Source organism: Arachis hypogaea, chromosome 11 (genome assembly GCF_003086295.3).
Source record: "Arachis hypogaea cultivar Tifrunner chromosome 11, arahy.Tifrunner.gnm2.J5K5, whole genome shotgun sequence".
In the NCBI taxonomy this organism is placed as follows: Eukaryota; Viridiplantae; Streptophyta; class Magnoliopsida; order Fabales; family Fabaceae; genus Arachis; species Arachis hypogaea.
In genome coordinates, this window is record NC_092046.1 from 54,956,387 (window position 1) to 54,967,867 (window position 11,481).

An 11,481-nucleotide genomic window follows, 5' to 3' on the forward strand; every position below is an offset into this window, starting at 1 on the left:
GGATATGTGATACTGTGAAGTCTAACGGTGTTCATCCTGACACCTATAGACTACTCTTATTTCCATTCTCACTCAAGGACAAGGCATCTAAATGGCTAGAGTCCCGAAGGAGAGCTTAACAACCTGGGAAGATGTGGTGAACAAATTCTTGGCAAGATTCTATCCTCCTCAAAGAATCAACAGCTTGAGAGCTGAGGTTCAAACTTTCAGACAACAAGATAGTGAGACTCTTTACGAAGTATGGGAGAGGTTTAAGGACCTGACAAGAAGGTATCCACCAGATATGTTCAATGAACGGGTGCAGCTACACATTTTCTATGAAGGCCTCTCCAATGAATCAAAGAAGGCAGTAGACCACTCATCCGGGGGATCTCTGAACAAAAAGAAGACCATTGAGGAGGCCATAGATGTCATTGAGACTGTAGCAGAGAATGACTACTTCTATGCTTCTGAAAGAGGCAACGCTAGAGGAGTGATGGAGCTAAACAATATGGATACACTGCTGGCCCAAAACAAGCTTATTACCAAGCAGCTGGCTGACCTCACCAAGAAGATGAAGAGGAACCAAGTAGCAGCAATCACCACCTCATCAACAACCCAAGAGGGGGTGAATACAGAGGCAGAAGGTGAGCATGAACAAGCCAACTACATTGGAAACTCACCCAGGCAGACCCATGATCCATATTCCAAGACCTACAACCCTGGTTGGAGGAATCACCCAAACTTTGGGTGGGAAAATCAACAAGATCAAGGCCAAGATCAGAGACGTCACAACCCCAACAACCATGCAGCTCACCAACATTCCACACAGAGATCATACCAACACCACCCTAACAACACCTCTCCACATCCATACCAAAACCAAAATAACCCTTCTCATCCATCCAATCCCAACCCACCATCATCTGATGACAGACACTCAAGGATTGAGACTCTACTTGAAGGCATATGCAAGGAGATTCAAGATAACAAGGTGTTCAAGGAGGAGGTGCGAGCCAATATCAAGAATCAGGGAGACACCATCAAGAGGCTAGAATTTCAAGTGGGATACCTCTTCGAGCAGATTCCCAAACCTACGGACAGCTTCCCAAGTGACACAGAGAAAAACCCGAGAGATGAAGCAAAGAAAGTAAGATGGGAAGATTGCAAGATGGTCACTATAAGTGATAAGGAGACCAAGGACGAACCGAACAAACTATTAGAACAACCTGGAGATACATCAGCAGAGAAACAGGAAGAGGAGAACCAAGCACCCAAAATTTCACAGAAGGAGCTGATAAGACTCTATGCACCTTTTCCCCAATTACTCAATGGTGGTGTAGAGAAGAGAATATACTCAAGGTTTTTTGACATATTTGCATCTCTCCATGTAAACATACCATTCATCAAGGCCCTCCAACAAATGCCCTCATACATTAAGTATATGAAGGAGCTGCTGACCAGGAAAGGCTCACTCAAAGGAGGACAAACAATAGTGATGAATAAGGAGTGCAGTGCTCTCATTCAACGAGAGTTACCGACAAAAAGGAAGGACCCCGGGAGTTTCACATCCCCTGTGCCATAGGAGGAACAATGATTGACAAAGGACTCTGTGATCTGGGAGCAAGCATCAACTTAATGCCTTTATCCCTTATGAAGAGGCTGCAAATCAATGAGCTGATGCCCACAGACGTAGTCATCAGGCTGGCGGACAAAACTCAAAAACAAGCAATTGGAGTGGTTGAAAACGTGCTGGTGAAGGTTGGAAAATACTTCCTGCCCACAGATTTTGTCATATTGGACATGGAAGAGAGTCACCTCCACTCAATCATATTGGGAAGACCATTCCTAGCTACAGCCAGAGCACTTATAGATGTGGAGCAAGGGGAGCTAATTTTGAGGATCCATGATGAACAACTCACTTTCAATGTTTTTAAGCCCTCACAAGAAACAGATCAAGAGAACAAAGAACCAAGGAAAGATCACAGTGAGATACTGAAGGAAGAAACAAGCACTGAAGCACAACCAGCACATCTGGGAATCCCCTTGGTTGATGAACAAGGCAATCAGCAGTTGTCACAGCTCAAGGAAAATCAAGTGGAGCCAAAACCACCAGAATCATATAAGATCAGCAACAAAATCTCCCTAGGAAAAGAGACCACAAAGAGCAAGGTAACAGCAAAAGAAACAAAGAAGAAAGTACCAAGGAGATGGAGGAATAAAAAGATCCCTACAGAAGATTTCTCTCCAGGGGATAAAGTGATCTCAGCTTACTTCCTAGATATCCCACCTTATCTCCCCACCATCCCATCTCAGTTACCTAAGGTTTTCACCATCAACAAAGTTCTCTCCCTAGAACATGTAGAGATCATTCATGAAGCCAATGGATATAGGTTTACTGCAAGAGGGGAAGATTTGAAGCATTACCAACCACCCTGACAAAGGAAGAACGTCAAGCTAGTGACGCTAAAGAAGCACTTCATGGGAGGCAACCCATGTTTTACATGCTTTTAAAGTAGTTAATAAAGCAAATTTCATGGATCGCAAATCAACTTTGACATATCCCTGAATAAATCCTTTTATGCAACATATAGTGAAGAACAAGTTTGGTGTTCAAGGCACACTAAGAGGACATGAATGCAACTCATAGCATGTCACTCTTAGCACCTTGAACAAATCATCTTACACCACATTGCCACAAACTAAGTTTGGTGTTACCAAGGTTGCATATATGGAAATGTAATTAGTCAGTTAGTTTGCATTTGTGAATAGCACTTAGTAGTTAACAACAAAAATTTTTAAAAAAGTAGTTACTCTTTCTTGTCTTTTAAATCTTGCCACCACTTCCCACAATTTTATTTTTTCTTTTATTTTGTAGGAGGATTGGTGGGACAATTGACAAGTCTCGGCCACTTCATGAAGGGGGAGTACACACTTGTCTTCAAGGGGAATACATTGGAAAATGTGGCCATGTAACATTGGAAGAAGGATACCTTGGAGACCGAACCAATTCCTTCATAAAGTTGATGATCCTTGTGCTCATTCCATGCAAAACCCCAACCGTCCATCAAACAACCACTCCATCAATCCACACCTTTCATTCACTCACCACTTCTCTATATAAGTGACCCTTGTTCCGTACCCCACCTTCACATTCCACTCTCACTCTTCACATCTATCATTTTCGGAACCCAACACCTTCACATAGCCAAAATCACTCATGGCTTCATCAAGCTATAAGAGAAGAAAGGGAAAGGAGCCTATGGAGCAACGCCCTTTCGATGAAAAGAAATTTAGAACCTTTCACCATGCATTGCAGTACGGATGGATGGTTGATAAGGACATCATTTATGAGTTGGGCTTTCAAGTCAGGAAAAATGAGTGCCCCGAAATCACAAAAAAGGTGGAAAAGAGAAGATGGGAGCTCCTCACTGACCCGGTCCTTAGGGTAAATGCAAATCTTGTAAGAGAGTTCTATGCAAATGCAGTCCGATATGATAAGGCAGATGAGTCCTATATAAGTTTTGTAAGAGGAAAGACCGTGGATTTCAGTCCCATGAGTGTCATGAGGGTATTAAAGCTACGTTCTATACAATTTGTAGAAGAGAGCTATCATTCAAGAATTGATAACAGCCCTAATTATGACCAGATTGTGCAAGATATTTGTGTACCAGGAGCTGACTGGGTATGAGATTCTGAAAGGAAACCCAAGTTCATTAAGAGAGGAGACCTCACTCCTGAAGCAAAGGGGTGGTTCGAAATCGTAAGGAGATCCATCCTCCCCACCGGGAACAACTCAGAGGTGAATCTCAAGAGAGCCACAATGGTGCACTGCATACTCAAAGGAGGAGAGATCAAGGTTCATGAACTCATAGCCGAAGGAATTAGGAAGAGAGCCGAGAAAAGCGATTCTAGAGGAAAGTTAGGCTACCCTAGCATTATTTTCCGACTATGTGACAAAGCTGGAGTGGTATTTGAAGATGAGGACCCCAAGTAGATAAAAGAGGGCATTCCAATTATAGTTTGACGGATGCATGCTGTTGTATCTCCCCTACCTCAACGGAAGCCAAGGAAGAGGCCAGCTCATCAAGTAGTAGAAGGACAAGACCTAGAGGAGCAAGCTCCAGCCACTTTGGATATGCACCAACTATAGGAAGCCATTGATGGTTTATCTAGACAATACTTGGAAAGCCAAGGAGCACAGAAGGAGCTTCAACTGCAAATGATGGAGCAGCAATTGGAACAAGGAAAACAATGGGGTGAATCCTTCCACAGGATAGAACAAAGGCAAAATGAACAACAAGAATCTATCCAGAAGCTAATCAACATCCAAGCACATCAAGGTGCACACATACATGAGATGCATCGAAAACAAATAGAACAAGCAGAACTATTTGACAAGCACAGGGCATTCTCTAAAGGGGTTTACATGAGTGAAAGTGGAAATCATGTAAACATGCTAGCCAGGCTTGAATACTTAGTCGGACAGCTACCTATAGTACATCCGGGAATCACAAAATATGACGAAGTGAAGGATGAGTTAGCTAATGCCAAGGCATCTTAGGCTAGTTTCACTAGTATTTTTCTGTTAGTTTTAGTGGTTTTATGCATTTTCTTGAGCTTAAAGTAACCAAGAATGGGTAAAAGAATAACAAAGCAATGAACCATCCAAACAATATGATTTTGATGCAAATTCCATGAGTTTTAGTTATATTACTTGAATGCTATGAATGGAAGATTTCTCATGAAATTTTGCAAGACTTTGATGCAATTGTTTGGATGATTTCAGGGAAGAAGAGGCTAGGCAAGGAAGCAACAAAATCAATAAAGGAAGCTTGAATATCACATGTGGAGTTTAAGTTCCAGTTTAAGCCTAAACTGGAGCTTAAACGCCAGAATCATGAAGGCTAAGAAATGCTGAAACTGAAGTTTAACCTCCAGTTTAACCTTAAACTGGAGGTTAAACGCCAGAGTGGAAGTCTCACCAAAGAAGCATTTCCACGTTTAACCTCCAGTTTGACCTTAAACTGGAGGTTAAACGCCAGAATGAGAATGCCAATCAGGAAGCATTTCCACGTTTAACCTCCAGTTTAACCTTAAACTGGAGGTTAAACGCCAGAAATGGGAAGTGCACCAGGGAGCCATTTCCACGTTTAAGCTCCAGTTTAACCTTAAACTGGAGCTTAAACGTGTTCGACCAAGTTTTCTCCTCCAGGGTTGCTTTCTCCATTTCCACGTTTAAGCTCCAGTTTAACCTTAAACTGGAGCTTAAACGTGTTCGACACCTCCAGGGCTACCTTTCTCAGCTTCCACGTTTAAGCTCCAGTTTAACCTTAAACTGGAGCTTAAACGTGTTCGACCTCCAGGATGCCTTCTTCCATTTCCACGTTTAAACTCCAGTTTAACCTTAAACTGGAGCTTAAACGTGTTCGACCTCCAGGGCTGCCTTTTCTATCTCCACGTTTAAGCTTCAGTTTAACCTTAAACTGAAGCTTAAACGTGTTCGACTAAGTTACCCTCCAGGGCTGCCTTCTTCCATTTCCACGTTTAAGCTTCAGTTTAACCTTAAACTGAAGCTTAAACGTGCTTCCACAAAAGGCATCACTGGAAGTGTCTGGCGTTTAAGCTACAGTTTAAGCTTAAACTGCAACTTAAACGCCACTCTTGGAAAAGGTTTCTGGGCCAACATTATTGCGGTTTAAGTTAGTATTTGAGCACAAACATTAACTTAAACTTACTCTGGTATGAAACCCAATTGAATATCATGGTTTATGGGATTGGGCCTGAAGGATTGATGAGTCTGAAATTTCAATTTATTGAGTCATGTGTCATTATTTGATTATCACTAAGTTGGCTCAATGAATGTTACAGATTTTGGATCAACAGCCTCATCAAGATTATGGATCATAAACCCAAGGCAAAAGGAAAGCAGGGAGAGGCCTCAAAGCCCAAGAAACACAACAGAAGCTCAATATAGAAAGTGTATAAATAGGATAGAATTTAAGTTAGGGAAACGGGGGAACTTTCACTTTTAGCTAGTTTTCATATCTTTGTAATTGAATTCAGAGCTATGACTCACTAAACCCCCTTTCATTGGGTTAGGGAGCTCTATTGTAATTCAATGAATCAATAATAGTTTTATCTTCTTCTTCAATCTTTTCTCTTGAATTTTGTTAGAAAGCTTCTCGATCTAATTCCATTGGGTAGTTGTCTTGGGAAAGAAACTACCCATAATTGGAATCCTTCGGAACCTTGGGAAAGGAATGGAGGATTCATGCTAGAGAAGCTTTCTCACAGTGAATTGGATTGGGGTTTGGATGGATATTGTGACATGTAATCCTACCAAATTGTGGTTCATGAAACTGTGTGGTATAATAAGTGATCGAGCATCATCTCTTCTTATGAACATTTAAACCAAGGGATTGGGAATTTGTTTATTTTTAGAGAGAATTGGTGAGCCAAGGGATTGGGATCCAATCATATAAGATTGCCAAGCAAAATTCAATGAACGCATTGCTTGAGGAAGAGATAAACATGTTTTGATTCGGAGATCTCAATATCTCCTATAACCCAATGAATTCCCCATTTCTGATTTCCACTTTCTCTTTACATTCTGCAATTACATTCATGCAATCACCCCCATTCCCTTTTAATTTCAGCAATCTAGCTTCTGCTCTTTAATTCATGCAATTTAAGATTCCGCCATTTAAATTTCTTGTCATTTACGTTTCCCGCCAATTTTACATTCCGCAATTCTCATCTAAATCTTGATTTCGCTCAACTAGAACAAACTTCTAATCCGAATTGCTCACTCAACCAATCCTTGTGGGATTCGACCTCACTCTATTGTGAGTTTTTACTTGACGATAACCGGTGCACTTGCCGGAAGGAATTTTGCCGATCGTGCAATTTCCTAAATCGTAGCATAACTAGTTTATGCGCATCATTAGCACGAGAAGAAAGAGAAAGGGTGGAGAAGAGTCATGAATCAGTAAGGAAGGCACTTGAAGATTGGAAAAGAGCCAGACTAGCACGGATACAAGGAAGCACAAGTGGATGCAAAGAGGACAAGCAAGAGGGAGAGCATGGGCAACCCCATGATTAAAAGGTGGTGGAGTTCCCTCATTGTTCCATCTTTCTTTTTCAAGTCTTTTAAATAAGAAAAATCATGTATGAAATAGAACATGCTTCCATAGTAGCTTAGGAATTTTCAATTCTATCTTTAAATTTGCTTTTGCCTAGGTCTATGATTGCTAGTCAAATTGCCTGTTTTCAATTTCATCTTGCTTATTGTATGCTTGTCCTTTTTAAGCCAAATAAAAAGAGAATGTGTGTGATGAAAAAAAAACAGAGTGGAGTTCATATTGTGGAGTAAGTTCCTAAGTTTGTGGTATGGTAATAGATTAGCTAAGTTGGTTCACCAATAAGGTAGGAAGGCAACTATCTGTCCTGAATCATATGCTTGAAACACACCCCATGAGACTAGCTAAATAACAAGATCCTAATAAGAAAAAGGAGAAAAGAAAAATGAAAGTTGAAAAATAAAAGAAAAAGAGTAAGAAATAAGGCTAGGCACCAAGGGTTTGAATCTTGAGGCAAGTGTCTGTGGTGTTCCTGTGTAAGGGATTTACTTGGATGAATAAGCTCTTAGGGGTGCCTTATCACTTGGTAACTTGGGTTAACTAATCCGGGATTATCAGCTGAAAGTCCACTATCAAGAGTAACATTTGCTACAGAACACTTAGTAACCCAAAGAGGTGCTGGACACCAAGGTCTCAAGAAAAGAAAATAACAAACCATGTGCCTGTGGTGTGTATGTATGGGGGAAAGAGACTTGAGGGAGTAAGTCCTTAGGGGTGTCTTAACACCTAGCACCTTGAACCAACTGGTTCGAGAGTGCTGGATGAAAGCTTATCTTAAAGAGTCGCCCCCTCACAGAGCACTTAGCCTAAGAGCACAATCAAACCCTGAAAACAACAAAAGGATCAATGAATAAAAGTCTCATAGGGTGCAATCAAGTGAGTATTCCAGGACATGATAAAGGTCTGAAAGCTAGTGAAGGAATGAACATAAGTTGCTATGCATGAAACCACCATAAAACCAAGGGCATGACTTCCAAAATAATGACTCAGTTCTCTTGACATTTCATTCATCATTCTCTTGTTCTAGTACTTGCTTAGGGACAAGCAAGCTTTAAATTTGGTGTTGTGATGCCAGGGCATTTTGGCCGATTTCACTGACCTTTTCTTTACTGTTTTAGGGTAGTTTCATGTATTTTCTTAGGAAATAAGCAAGTTTTGGGTAGAATTTCACTTACATCTTGATTCAAGCAAACATTGTGCACTTTACATGATTTCATGAGAATTACGCAAGAATTGAATGACAAATTGGATGATGCATGTCTCATAATTTGGATTAGAACTTTGATGCACTCTATTGCTTGATTTCAGGACAAAGGAAGCAAGGAAGAACCACGTTAGCAGCCACGTTAGTCTAACTAACGTAACCAGTAACGTGGAATGGGAGCTAGCTTGCAACGTTAATGAGAAAAGTAATCGCCAATAACATCCTCGAAGCCATCATAGCCCACGTTAAGAGTCACGTTAACTAAGTTAACGTGAACTCTAACGTGGAAGAAGAAAATGAAGCCAACGTTAGTGACACTCACCTTTGTCACTAACGTTGGACCAAGCTCATATTGGCCACGTTAAGAGCCACGTTAACTCAGTTAACGTGGACTCTAACGTGGGGAAGCAAAAGAATGGCCAACGTTAGTGACACTCACCTTTGTCACTAACGTTGGACTAAGCCACTTTGAGCCACGTTAGTTGCCACGTTAACTTAGTTAACGTGGAAGCTAACGTGGAGGGAGCAAGAATTGCCAACGTTAGTGACACTCACCTTTGTCACTAACGTTGGAATGAGCCACTATGAGCAATGTTAACTCCCACGTTAACTTAGTTAATGTGGAAGCAAATGTGGATGAAAGAATGATGAGCCAACGTTAGTGACACTCACCTTTGTCACTAACGTTGGAGATGGCTATCACCACAACGTTAGAAGCCACGTTAACCTAGTTAACGTGAACTCTAACGTGGGAAGTAGGGGCGTTTTGAAACGTTAGTGACAAAGGTAAGTGTCACTAACGTTTTCGAAGAATTGGCAAGCCTACGTTAAAGGTCACGTTAGCCACACTAACGTGAACTCTAACGTAGGGGGAAGGGAGGATTCTCAATGTTATTGGAAAAGGTAAGCCCCAATAACGTGTGCGAAGGACCAAGAGGCGACGTTAGTGGTCACGTTGGTGCCACTAACGTTGAAGTTAACGTGGATCATTCTTGGGTTAAGAACGTTAGTGAAAAAGGTGACTGCCACTAACGTTCTCGAACCCACACTTTCACTTACCGTTAACGCCACTAACATCCTAAGCTAAAAGTCCCTGCCTACTTCACACTTTCTCTCTGGAAGTAAAGCTAAGTCCACTGAAGAGGATAACTGCTTCAAACTCAAGATCCAAAGGCCCATATCCAAGATTTGAAGAACCAACTAGAAGATCAGAAGAGTAGTGTATATATAGGGGTAGTTTTGAATCAAAAAGGGGGTTGGAAATTTGAGAACTACTCTTTGTATTTTACTTTCTCTGCAACTTTTAGTTTAATTCTCAGAATGTACTCTCCATCTATGCTTTTCATTCCCAGAGATATGAACAACTAAACCCCTTTCATTGGGTTAGGGAGCTCTGTTGTAATTTGATGGATCAATATTAGTTTTCATTATTCTTCTTCTATCTTTTCTCTTGATTTTACTAGAAAGCTTTCAATCTTCATTCAATTGGGTAGTTATCTTGGAAAAGAAGCTATTCATACTTGGATCTCTTCGGAACTTTGGAAGAGGAATGAAGAGATCATGCTAGAAATTCTTTCTCATGTTGGACGAAATTGGGGTTTGGATGGATATAGTGACATATAATCCTACCAACACTTTGATTTGAAAATACATGTGGTATAATCAGTGACCATACTTCATCTCTTCTCATGAGCAATTGACCAAGGAATTGGCTATTGATCAAGATTTGAGAGATTGAATTACCAAGAAATTGGAATTCGATCACTTAAGATTGCCAAGGAGATCAATGAATGCATTGATTAAGGAAGAGATGAAAATGAACTTGATCCGGAGAATGCAACATCTCCTAAGCCCAATGAATTCCACATTTCTGATCTTACCCATTCTCTTTAAATTTTGCAATCTACTTTTATGAGCATCTTCCTCATTCCTATTTAAGATTCTACAATTTACTTTCCGCTATTTACATTCAGCTCTTTATTTCCAGCATTTACGTTTTCTGCTATTTACTTTCCCGCCATTTAATTTTCTGCAAATCTCAAATCTAATTATGCTTAGTTCAACTAGAACATTCCTCTAATTAAAGTTGCTTGACCAATCAATCCCTGTAGGATTCGATCTCACTCTATTGTGAGTTTTTACTTGACGACAATTCGGTATACTTGCCGAAGAAAAATTATTGAGAGACAAGTTTCCGTGCATCAAAGGAACATATAGAAAATTTTATTTTTGCTTTTCTATATTTTTCACTTGCTGACCACCACTATGCTAAGTTCAAATTTTGTTGCTCATTGTTGTATTGATTTAAATGGATAGGTATGAAGAAAACTGAAGAAAGGACAACACCATGCCATGTACGGTTGTCCCAAGGAGAAAAAGTAGGTCACATGTGCATGGTTAGAAAGCACAAATATGCAAAAATCAATACCTTGGAGACCGAGCCTTATGTCCAATGAAGAGATGATCTTTGTCCTCATCCATCTCTACATGCACATCGTTCATTTCCACTCTCTCAACAACACCTTCATCAATTCTTCATCAATCCTCACCCTTCATTTGAAAGTGACCGAACCACCATTGTCTTTAGCTTGATTCAACAAGCCATATCCTTGCTATAAATTGGCTAGTAACACTTCCTGAGCTTACACATCTTTGCCTTGTTAATATAATCTTTTTATGCAATATCTTCTAATCAAGAACATCACACTGTGCTCACTTCCATTCTTCTTCATCCTAAGCCGTGCTATATCCAAAATCTTCTTCTCACACTCCATTGCACCCCCATTTAAATGTCCTCATCAAGCTCCAGAAGAAAAAAAGGAAAATAACCAGTCGAAGCTGAACCACCTACCTATGATGATAAGAGATTTAAGTCTCAATTTCATGAGTCACGATATCATAGGTTGATGGAAGCAAAAGAAGTCATCCCAGAAATTGGCTTCAGATTAAAAGAAGGAGAATACCCCATCATAAGAAGGATAATCGAACAGAGAAGATGGAAACTCCTGTGTGAGCCCCTTACAGACATAAGTGCAACCATGATACATGAGTTTTATGCAAATATTGTAAGGCCAAGCAAAACCAGCCCTCCCTACAAGAGCTATGTTAGGGGAGTTGATGTGGATTTCAGCCTATCATCTATCATGAGGGTCTTAC